Source organism: Pelobates fuscus, chromosome 8 (assembly GCF_036172605.1).
Source record: "Pelobates fuscus isolate aPelFus1 chromosome 8, aPelFus1.pri, whole genome shotgun sequence".
Taxonomy (NCBI): Eukaryota; Metazoa; Chordata; class Amphibia; order Anura; family Pelobatidae; genus Pelobates; species Pelobates fuscus.
This window is the reverse complement of record NC_086324.1, coordinates 127,971,447-127,983,794: the sequence shown is the minus strand read 5'-3', so window position 1 is coordinate 127,983,794 and position 12,348 is coordinate 127,971,447. Positions and strand designations below refer to the sequence as shown.

At 35.3% G+C, this 12,348-nt stretch overlaps 1 protein-coding gene across 1 annotated transcript in view; it reads left to right on the top strand.

The window, feature by feature from the left end:
- SHISA9 (shisa family member 9) overlaps nt 1–12,348 on the top strand; it is a 451,143-nt gene that overhangs the window by 128,520 nt on the left and 310,275 nt on the right. The window lies entirely within an intron of this gene.

The following is a 12,348-nucleotide window of genomic DNA, read 5'->3' as shown; positions in this document are numbered from 1 at the left end:
CAATGGAGTCAACCTAAGACAGACATAGTGTATGACAAAAAAAAACCCGCCATACAGTATCTCGAGTATTCAAACACATTACTCATATATAGGTCCCACTTGTCATGTGGGAAAAGCGTACTGAGGGTAAATGATCTAGGGCAAGCCTGTCTAGAGGCACTGCTATTATAGGAATAAGCGAGAGAAGAAAGAGATATAAATAAATAAAAAAAATAAAAAATAAAAAAATAAAAAAAATCAAACCTAGCCATATAGACTAATAGAGTTCCTAGTGTAAAAAGGAATAGAGTAGATCATGTAGATCTAACCCCAAGATACTTTCAATTTTTTATTGAGTCCATTATTATGCAAGTGTTTTTACTCTCTAATATTTATTTTTTTCATTATACAAAACTTGTGTTATTCTTAAACTTATCACTCTTTACATTACCCTTTTCTTTATTTTCCTCCATGTGTAGGTGTGAACCTTGATGTGTATTTATACCTTTCTTTGCCTTTAATATTTCTTTTCCGTGTATCTTAAAATTTCCTTCTGATTAATGTGAGCCTGGTAGGGCTAATATTCTTTCACTTTGTGTGTTTCTAATCTTATTATGTGCCTGTTTATCAATTTTCTAGTGTAGTCTACAATTACTTATTTTTCATTACTTTATATCCACTAAATTCCTAATTTACTGTTATTTATATTTCCCTGTTGTCCTCTTTATCCCCTAGTGCTATTATAGAACAGAAAAAAAGATATTTGTGTGTTTTATATAAAGTCGGTGGTTCTTCTCTTAGTTCAGATATAATTCTTTTCCATCTTCCTAATTAAAAGGTTGTGTGCCGCCAGTGCCCTGTTTCTCTTCCCTACCCTACCCTTTCCTTTTTTTCTTTTCCTTTTTTCTCTCCCTTCCATTAAATGTTTGGGACTTCCCAATTTATTGACTAATGGTTGGAGCTGTTTTCAATTTTGTTTTTGTTTAATCAACTTTTTAGGTCATCTGCACAATTAATGGAGGTGAGCTTCCCTTCGTGTGATATAATGATTTTCGTGGGGAACCACCAACAATAATTAATATTATTCTGTCTCAGAATTAGTGTGCCTTCAGAAAAAGTCTTCCTCTTTTGTCTAGTTGACCATGACAAATCCTGGAATATTTGTAATGTTTCGTATTCTTCTGCGCATTAATTATTTCTTATGGTTCTCAGGATTTGCATCTTGATTTTAGAGGAGGCACAACATATCAGTACATCTCTCGGTAGATGTTCTGGGACACCTTTAGGTTTGTTCACTCTATGGCATCTTTCCATCATAGGGTTTCTTGGCTTCCATTCCATCTTCAAATGTTTAAAAAATTCCTCTATGTACGTTTCCAAATTTTTTTAGATTTATTTGTTCTGATACTCCTCTAATTCTTAAGTTATTCCATCTTGTCCGGTCTTCTAGGTCTATCAAGTTGTACTCCATGTCAGCCATCTTTTTTTCCAGTCCAGGTGTTCTTCTTTGTGGACTTTTTCCTTTTGTTCCAGCTCATTTAGTTCTTCTACTATGCCCTGGAATCATTGGTTAAGAGCCAGCAGTTCTTTCTTGATGTCCAGAGTATTAGCTTAAATTTCTTCTCTTAATTTCCCAAATTGTGTATCTAGATGCCTAAGTAGGTAGTCATAATCAATTTTTTCCTTCTCTTGATTCTTGATTTTCCTCCATTTGTCCTTTATTAATACCTTCCTCTAGTGGGATATTGGAGAGAGGCGATTCCTCCAGAAAGACATTTTTCTGTTTTATTTTTAGGCTTTTTTTTTCTTTTTTTAGGTGCTTGATGTTTTATGTCTTTTTTGTAGCCATTATATTTTAAGTTGTATTTACATTTGTTTATTCTTTTCTGGGAGGTTGTATGCTCCTTGGGCTGTTGCTATCTTTGCTTTTGGTGTAGTACCTTTTTGTATCTTGCTTTCTTCTGCCTGAGTTCTTCTCCTTCATGCCTTCACCTCTCTGTCCTGTACACAGTGCAAATCCACTACGATCTTCTCCGCGTTATGGGCAAAGTTGACTTACTTTAACCCCTTAAGGACCAAACTTCTGAAATAAAAGGCAATCGTGACATGTCACACATATCATGTGTCCTTAAGGGGTTAAATGATTTTTAACTTCTATAACTTATATATTGTCCTCTGTGAGCTGCTCTCTATGTTGTCCCCTATTTTCACATCTCTCTTAGGGGTCCATTAGTTTTCAGACAGTCCAGAGTTTATGCTAACCCCTACAATGTAAACAGTGTATACATTTAAATTAATAACAATTAGCACTTAGCTTGTAGGGGTATGCTCCAACTTACGGTTTTCATCTGTTGTCAATGTTATATGTTCACACTCGATGCATTTGCCCGTGCTAGGTTCCCTTGTGTTTGTCCGTTGGGGTAGCTTGCTATGACTTTATCTGACGTATGGAGTAGCTACCTGCTTCTCCCTGTTCCTCAGCACAGCATCAGGTCCTCTCTGTCCAGTGTGTGGTTCTGAGAGGCACTCTGGGTGGCATGCCTCCTCCACTCCTGGTCGGCTCCCTCGATCGCTCCCTCAGCAGCGTTCCACGAGGATGCAGCAACACACGCTACGTCATCTCGCTTTGCCCTCCCCACTAAATGTTCACCAAATATGCAGGAAGGACTCAAACTGAACTCTGGCAACTCAACATAGACTGAATTACGTTGCTGGGGAGTTCTGTCTAATGTGGTCTTGGATCATTAGCTTATTTCTTGTGTTTTAGAATTAATAAAAAGAAGTGTGTATTTTATAGCAGACATTGCTTAGCTGAAAGTTTAATCATTGGTTTTATTTCTCAGTATTTGGTATAAACAGCACAGTACTTTTTTTCTGTTTTTATTATTAAAATGTTGCAGTGAAGCCACTTCAGGTGCTAACCAAATCACATTTAGTAGAAAGAACTTAAAGAGATACAGATAAAGCTGTTTTAGTGTATAGCTCATACCCATGCAGTCCCACTGTTCAATTGTCTGCCATTTAGAAGTTGTCACTTTGTTTATGTAGTCCTAGCTACACCTCCCTGCATGAGACTCACACAGCTTTCCTATGCACTGTAAAGAGAGATCTAATGTTTAAAGTTCCTTTATTGTACATTCTGGTTTTTTTTTTTTTTTTTTTTTTATCTCTTGCTCTGTTGATAGCCTTCCAGACCCTGCAGGAGCATCCTGTGTGTGATTAACATTCAATTTACAGAGCAAGAGATAACAACTTCTAAAGTATGTTAACATCTGAGTGAAATTAAAACCATTTTTTATGCAGGCTGCATCAATCACACAGCCTGCATGATATGTGGCTAGAGCTGTATGGACAGAAACAAATGGGATTTAACTAATCAATTGCAGAGAATTGAGCAGTAAAACGGCAGACACATGATCTAAACATCCAAACTGCTTTGTTAAGTTACATTTATTTTGATGACTATAGTTTCCATTGAGTTTGCTCATTGAAGTAATGAGTAAGGCTTTTGACATATTTCCTTCAACTGTGGATTTAATGTGGAAATAATGGGCAATCTTCTGTCAACTCTGAGATCATGGTGTAGCTTAACAGTGTATATATCACGTTAATCAAGCATTGAAAACATTCCCATGCAATGCTTAGAATATTGGATACAAGCTACATTTTGTGTGTTTTAAAAAACATTTATTTCCCAACAACCATCTTAGAGTCAGCCTTATCACGGGTCCAGCGTCAATTAAGTAGCAACTCGGAATAAGTAGCTTGTTCTGTCTGTACCATAACTTCATAGAAAGGTAGTGGTACTACTCTACTATTCTTGCCAATTCCTCTACTGCATCTTAGCTGACATCTGGAACTCCTACACCACCTTCTGCTTTAGAAAGAGAAAACAATGCATATCAGTATCTGTGTTTTATCTGCCCAGAAAAATCTGAACTTCCAGACTTGATAAACGGAGGAACTCCCAAAAGTTTGTCACTATAAATTCCTGTTAGTTCAATAAAATAATTTAAAAGTTATTAAAAAAAGAAACTGCAACATCTCATTATTTAACTTCGAAATGAAATAAGTTATACTTGGAATAACTGATGGTTAAAAAATATAATAGCCTCGAAAGAATGTTCATCTTAATTAAGTCACACTTTGCTAGCTTTAAAAGATGAAGTGTTATTCCAATTTTTTTCTGAGTAGGGTTAAGATTTCTTTGTCTGAAGCCTCTGCAAGCTTTCCCCTTCTAACCCCGCCCAGACTTTATGTGACTGTCCAACCACAGGCTTCACAATTCAGCTCAATGAAAAGTCTATGTAAGGAAGGTGCTCTGGGCAATTGTTGCCTCTTGAGTTCAATGCAAATAAGCTAACCAAACAGGAAGACCTGTTGTCTAATCGAAAAGCCAGGAGGGGGTAACATAGAAACATAGAATGTGACGGCAGATAAGAACCATTCGGCCCATCTAGTCTGCCCAATTTTCTAAATACTTTCATTAGTCCCTGGCCTTATCTTATAGTTAGGATAGCCTTATGCCTATCCCACGCATGCTTATACTCCTTTACTGTGTTAACCTCTACCACTTCAGCTGGAAGGCTATTCCATGCATCCACTACCCTCTCAGTAAAGTAATACTTCCTGATATTATTTTTAAACCTTTGTCCCTCTAATTTAAAACTATTTCCTCTTGTTGTGGTAGTTATTCTTCTTTTAAATATAGTCTCCTCCTTTACTGTGTTGATTCCCTTCATATATTTAAATGTTTCTATCATATCCCCCTCATTTTTCCTCCAAGCTATACATGTTAAGATCCTTTAACCTTTCCTGGTAAGTTTTATCCTGCAATCCATGAACCAGTTTAGTAGCCCTTCTCTGAACTCTCTCTAAGGTATCAATATCCTTCTGAAGATACGGTCTCCAGTACTGCATACAATTTCCTGCTGCTCTATTACATTGTCTGCCTACCTTTAAGTCATCAGAAATAATCACCCCTAAATCCCTTTCCTCAGATGTTGAGATTAGGACTCTATCAAATATTCTGTACTCTGCCCTTGGGTTTTTATGTCCAAGATACATTATCTTGCACTTATCCACATTAAATGTCAGTTGCCACAACTCTGACCATTTTTCTAGTTTACCTAAATCATTAGCCATTTGGCTTATCCCTCCTGAAACATCAACTCTGTTACATATCTTAGTATCATCAGCAAAAAGACATACCTTACCATCAAGACCTTCTGCAATATCACTAATAAAAATATTAAAGAGAATGGGTCCAAGTACAGATCCCTGAGGTACCCCACTGGTAACAAGCCCAAGCTTCGAATATGCTCCATTGACTACAACCCTCTGTTGCCTGTCACTCAGCCACTGCCTTACCCATTCAACAATATTGGAATCCAAACTTAAATATTGCAGTTTATTGATAAGCCTTCTATGTGCAACAGTGTCAAAAGCCTTACTGAAATCTAGGTAAGCAATGTCTACTGCACCACCCTGATCTATGATTTTGGTTACCCAATCAAAAAAATCAATAAGATTAGTTTGGCATGATCTCCCTGAAGTAAACACATGTTGTCTCTGATCTTGAAATCCATGTGTTTTTAGATGTTCAACAATCCTATCCTTTAACATGGTTTCCATCACTTTCCCCACTACTGAAGTAAGGCTTACTGGCCTATAGTTGCCCGACTCCTCCCTATTACCTTTCTTGTGAATGGGCACAACATTCACCAACTTCCAATTTTCTGGAACTACTTCTGTTATCAATGCTTGGTTAAATAAATCTGTTAATGGTTTTGCTAGTACACCACTAAGCTCTTTTAATAGCTTTGGGTGTATTCCATCAGGTCCCATTGACTTATTTGTCTTTACTTTTGACAGTTGAAATATAACCTCTTCCTCTGTAAACTCACGTGTAATAAATGACTCATTTATCCTTTTTCTTAACTGAGGTCCCTTTCCTTCATTTTCATCTGTAAATACCGAACAAAAATATTCATTGAGGCAGTCAGCTAGATCTTTATCCACTTCTACATACCTTCCTTCTTTTGTTTTCAATCTAACTAATCCTTGTTTTACTTTTCTTTTCTCATTTATGTATCTAAAAAGGTTTGTCCCCCTTTTTTACTGACTGTGCTATTTTCTCTTCTGTGTGTGATTTGGAAGCTCTTATAACTTGCTTAGCCTCTTTCTGCCTAATCTTATAGATCATTCTGTAGTCCTCACTCTGGGTTTTTTTATAATTACTAATTGCTAACTTTTTGTTTTTCACTATTTTGCCACATCTGCAGAGTACCACAGGGGTTTCTTGATTTGTTTGCTTTTACTGACAAGTAACCAGTATAATGTATAAAAGTGTCAATTTCTTTTGAAATCTTCACTTTTTCCAAAATAAAAAAAATAAGACACACTTTTCACACAGAACGCTTTTCTGCAAGCTAAAGTGCTTTAGAGATCTTGAGTGTCCCTTTAATGAACAGAAGGATGAAAGCAAGCATTTGACACAACATCTACAGATAACAGTGAACCATTATTAGTCTGGGGAGTAGACTGTAATGTAATTATTTACCTTTTCATTCATTTTCTTCTTGAGCAACATAGTTTTAGACTATTATGTGACAGCAGTCCAAGAGGTATTGAAGATTCTCTTAAGGCTTGCCATTATTTTTATTGTATCATTAATATTAATATAGTTTAGGTATTTCTGTTATATTGTCTAATCCATTAAATGCCTTTATAGTATATGGGATATTATAATAATATAAGAAGAGCCCTGGCTTTTCTTTTCAGGAACAATTAATTTTTTAAATTTTAAAGCAGTTTTTTTTCATTTGTATATATTTCGTAGGTGCCAGAGGAATGCCATTATTTTCTTAATTATCTTAATACACATAATTTGACGTACAAGCTTTCAAAAGGCAACGTGTTATTGTAACAGCACAATAGGTTAGATTGCTTTTATAAAACTAATTTATGTGAATAAAACTAATTTATGTGAATCTTCAGTTGTAAGAATAATGGAATGTACATGGTTAAAATTATGGTCCTAAACGCTTATTCTGTATAATGCATTTGAATAGATATAAAACAGTAATAATAATAACAATAATTATACATTAACATAATTTTATATTTGGTCCTACCAAAAACTAAATAAAATGTAACCTAATTGTTCACATTATTGTGAAACAGTGTACTGCATTAGTTTAATATAACTTGATATCCGTTGCTATTACACGGTATATTATCCCATTGTTTTTGTGAAAAGGGCATTTGTTAAACATGCAAAGTGCAGAATATTCTGTGCCTGGGGTTTCTGATGCTAACCCCTAAAAGACCAGTCGTTTCTCCAAAATGGTTTGATTCACTGTGACTTATGTGTCAAGTTATGTTGAGTTTTATTAAATCATAAAATGTGGCTTATTGAAATAACATAATAAAACATGACAGATGCATTTTTTGTGTCAGAAGTATAGAAAAAACTTATTCCCCTTAAAATTAGGTCATATGAAATTATTGGAACAATTGCCTATGAATTAAGCATTACATAATTCCTTGTTATCAAAATCAGAATTAATCCTATTGTTATAATTCAGCAAAACAGATATACTACTTCATATATCACAATTAAGAAAATAATATGCAATAATAAAATACTTTACAAACATGTAGTCTGTATTTTGAATTGATGTATCTGTCAGTACTAATACAACATTAAAAGCTGAATAAAGAGCCAATTGAACCTGGTGCTGACAATTACAATGGGCCTAATTACAGAATCTTATCGTCAGAAAACACTAAACAGTTATACCTTCGAAGTGTCATGTATCTGGTGGAGTTTGTGCTGGAGAGAAACTTACAGGATGCAGCAATAAGAAAACCAATACCCTAAGCTAATCTCTCACTTTCATCTTTTAAGCAAATCCACACCTCCAAACAGCAAACACCAAACAGCGTCTGGTGAAGCAGGACGTCGGTGGATGGGATAAATGGATAGGCTATGGATGCAAATCATGTAACGGATAAGCACAGATAGTAAGTGGAATTAGAAGGTCAGCCTGGCGTGAATGCAAGTCAGGCTGCCTGCCAGTCATGCAGACTGGTCAACTAAGGGTGTACTATGCAGAAAGCACCCTGAGCTTGACGCAAATGCATCAAATGATGCGCTCTGCGCTTTTTGGTGACTGATTGAGCAGCAAGAGCATTTGCATGGTGTACAAAGTCAGCTTTATCTTAAAGGGATTCTATAGTGCCAGTAAAACAAACCTGTTTCCCTGGCACTATAGAGTCCACCCACCCTCGCGCCCCACCTCCCGCGGGGCTTAAGCCACTTACCTGGATCCAGTGCTGATGTCCCTCGGTGCTGGGTCAGGCTCCGCCCACACTCCTACCCCACCGATATCCGCTGGCAGGGGAGATGAGATTTGCCTCGCGCGCATTAGACCTCACCATGGGAAAGCATTATTCAATGGAAAGCCCATGTCCAGGATCCGTCTGTGTGTGGTGGCTCCTGATGCACTGACTCCAGCCACAGTCCACTTGTGAAAGTCCCCAACACATTTGAATGGCCTTTTCCTGACAATCCTCTCCAGGCTGCGGTCATCCCTGCTGCTTGTGCACCTTTTCCACACTTTTCCCTTCCACATAACTTTCTATTAATGTGCTTTGATACAGCACTTTGGGAACATCCACCTTCCTTCACAATTACCTTTTGAGGCTTTTCCTCCTTATGGAGGGTGTCAATGATGGTAATCTGCACAACTGTCAGGTCAGCAGTCTTCCCCATGAATGTGATTCCTACTGAACCAGACTGAGAGACCATTTAAAGTATCAGAAACCCTGTGCAGGTGTTATGATTTACTTAGCTGATTAGAGTGGGACACTGTGAGCCTAGAATATTGCACCTTTTCACAATATTCTAATTTACTGAGATTGTGGACTTGGGGTTTTCATGAGTAGTAAGCCATAATCATCGCACTTATGACAAATCACGGCTTGAACTATCTTGCTTTGCATGTAATGCGTCTATCTCATATATTAGTTTCCCCTTTTACGTTGCATTACTGAAATAAATGAACTTTTTCACGATATTCTAATTTTCCGAGTCTCACCTGTATGTGTTCAAAATGCTATTTAATTTATGCTATTTTGGTAATGACAACTTCAAAAACTCATAGAAAATTGCTGCCCCCTTACCCAGATGTATTTTTAAAGTCTGTATGTTAACCCCTTCAGGACAGAGTCAATAGTGCACGTTCTGATCAAAACAAAACGTAAACAAAAACTGGAATTTGCGCTATATGTCTGTTCAACCGTAATTCACCTCTTTCATATTAAATGCACCCACACTTATTATATATCATTTTGTTCAGGAGAAACAGTGCTTTCATTTCATATAAAATATTTATATATGAAACAATTTATTATGAATGAAATTAAAAAAAACTGTGAGAAATTTGATTTTTTTTTTTTAATTTGTAGTTCTGCCTCACATTTTAGCTGTAAATGTCATAATACTGTTAGGTTTTACTGCAACAAAATGCACATATTTGTAATCAGCGATGTCTCACGGGTACAACAGTACCCCCCATTAACAGGTTTTATGGTGTTTTGGAAAGTTACAGGGTCAAATATAGAACGTTCCATTTTCAAATTGAAATTTGCCAGATTAGTAATGTTACCTTTGAGACGGTGTGGTAGCCCAGGAATGAGAATTACCCCCATAATGGCATACCATTTGAAAAAGTAGACAACCCAAGGTATTGAACGTGGGGTATGTTTAGTATTTTTTAGTAGCCACTTAGTCACAAACACCCGCCAAAGTTAGCGTTCATATTTGTTTTTGTGTGAAAAAAGCAAAAAACTAATATTTGGCCAGTGTTTGTGACTAAGTGGCTACTAAAAATGACTGGACATACCCCATTTGTAATACCTTGGGTTGTCTACTTTTGCAAATGGTATGCCATCATGGGGGTAATTCTTATTCCTGGGCTACCATATGGTCTCAAAGGCAACATAACTAATCTGGCAAATTTCAATGTCAAAAAAATGAAATGCAAGCCTTATATGTGTCTCTCTAACTTTCCAAAACACCATAAAACCTGTACATGGGGGGTACTGTTATTCTCGGGAGATTTCACTAAACACAAATATTAGTGTTTTAAAACAGTAAAACATATTACAACAATAATATAGTCCATAAAAGTGCCGTTTGTTTGTAAAAAATGCAAAAAACTTCACTTTTACTTAAAATATCATTGTTGTGATACAATTTACCAGTTTTAAACACTAATATTTGAGTTCAGCGAAGTCTCCCGAGTAAAACAGTACCCCCTATATGCAGGTTTTATGGTGTCTTGGAGAGTTACAGGGTCAAATATAGTGCTTGCGAATTAAATTCTCTGCACTTTCTCCCTGTGTTGTCAGGCATGTCAATCAAATTTTAATTAATCAAATGACATAATTACGTTAAAAAATTACTTAAAAATACACGTAGAATTTTAATATATATGCATTTATAGGTATTTAAATTCTACGTGTATACTAATGTAATCTTTTATGTAATTATATGTATTTATCTATATATATATATTTGCGGTTATTTGTATTTTATATATAGATAGATATATATATAGAATGTCATTCTAAGTGTATTCTGTTTCCAATATATATATATTAATAACAAAATACAGTTAGAATGAAATTACATAAGAATATATAATTTATTTTAAATTTTGTTTCAATATTTTATTTATTTAATTATTTATCTTATTTATTTATTATTTTAATTATACGTATATATATATATATAATATATATATGTAGATCTATTATATATATAATATATATACATATTATATATATATATAACGTCATTCCAAGTGTATTTTAATACTAATATATATATTAATATTAATATTAAAATACACTTTGTATGACGTTACATATATATAATATGTATATATATTATATATATAATATATATGCATATATTATATATGTATAAATACTTGTATTTTATTTTAACATGTGTATTCATTTATTTTTTATACTTTCCTACCAGCAGGGGACTGTCTAATATTTTAGACAGTCCCCCTGCTGGCAGATCCATAGCCAGCTATAGGGGGCCATGTGATCGCTCTTTGAGAGCGATCACATGGCCCCCGGAGGCCTCATTTGCCGGAGGGGGGCTGCCTGGGCTCTCAGGCAGCCCCCCAGAAGAGGATCGCGGCGGAGGTGAGTACACAGTACCTCCCGGGGGCTTCAGCCGTTACGGCGTTCTATGCCGCCGCAACGGCTTTAAAGCCCTTTAAAGCCGCGACGGCATAGAACGCCGTAACGGCGTTAAGGGGTTAATGCTTAGTCATAAAACTGAAAAAATTATCAATATGTAATGGGTATATTTTAAAGACCATATTAACTTTAATTATGTCATGGCTTCATACAAAAAATATTTCACATATATCTGTCATAACGCAACATGCACTGAGCAAAACCTAAAATACCTTATGACATATCTGTATCGAAACACCAATTGAATTGTGGTTGAGAAAATACCTCATACATGCCCTGCTTGCACCAGACTAAGTAAAATATACATATATTTATTTAGAACAAATTTCAGCTCATGAATACAAAAAAAACATAAATTAATGGTGAATAATAATAAATGTAAATAAAAACACATACTTTATTATTATTTTCTTCTTTGCTTATGTGTCCACTTTGCATTTTTTAAATTACCATTCTGCCGTAAAATGCCTGCTGGAAAGCTGTTATATTAAATCAGGTTTAAAAAGCTTGTTAAATCAAGGCCTATATCCCCAGATTGTAGGGGGCATTTGTGAAAGAGATTAGTACTGGTTGATATACGCTCTAACTATTATACTTGGTTAGCCACTTAAGGAAGAGGTAATTGCCAAAGTTCTGAAATAAAACAAAATCTTGAATTTGAGCTACAGGTTTGTTTCACCATAATTTAAGGGTTTCTGTTCACATGCCCCCATAAATAAATATAATTTAATACCCTTTATGTTTACTGAACACAACATTGCATTTGAGTAAAGTGTTAAAAATGCGAAAAAAATCATATTTTTACACATCCAGTGAAACAAATTAAAAAGTACTCAAAATAGATTTGTATGTCAGTCCAGATTGTTAAATGCCTAATATGTCTAAGATATAAATGTATATTTGGTAGTTAATGTTAACCCTATACCAATTCTCACCTGTACCAGAATAATGTCTTAGGACTAGCAAATAGGACAAAAAAAGTCCAAGGTAGAAACAATAGTTTATTGCTGTATAAAAATACTTTATAGTAAAGGAAGACACTCTTAATATGTGTCTGGAGTACCACCATCTCTAATGTTGTGT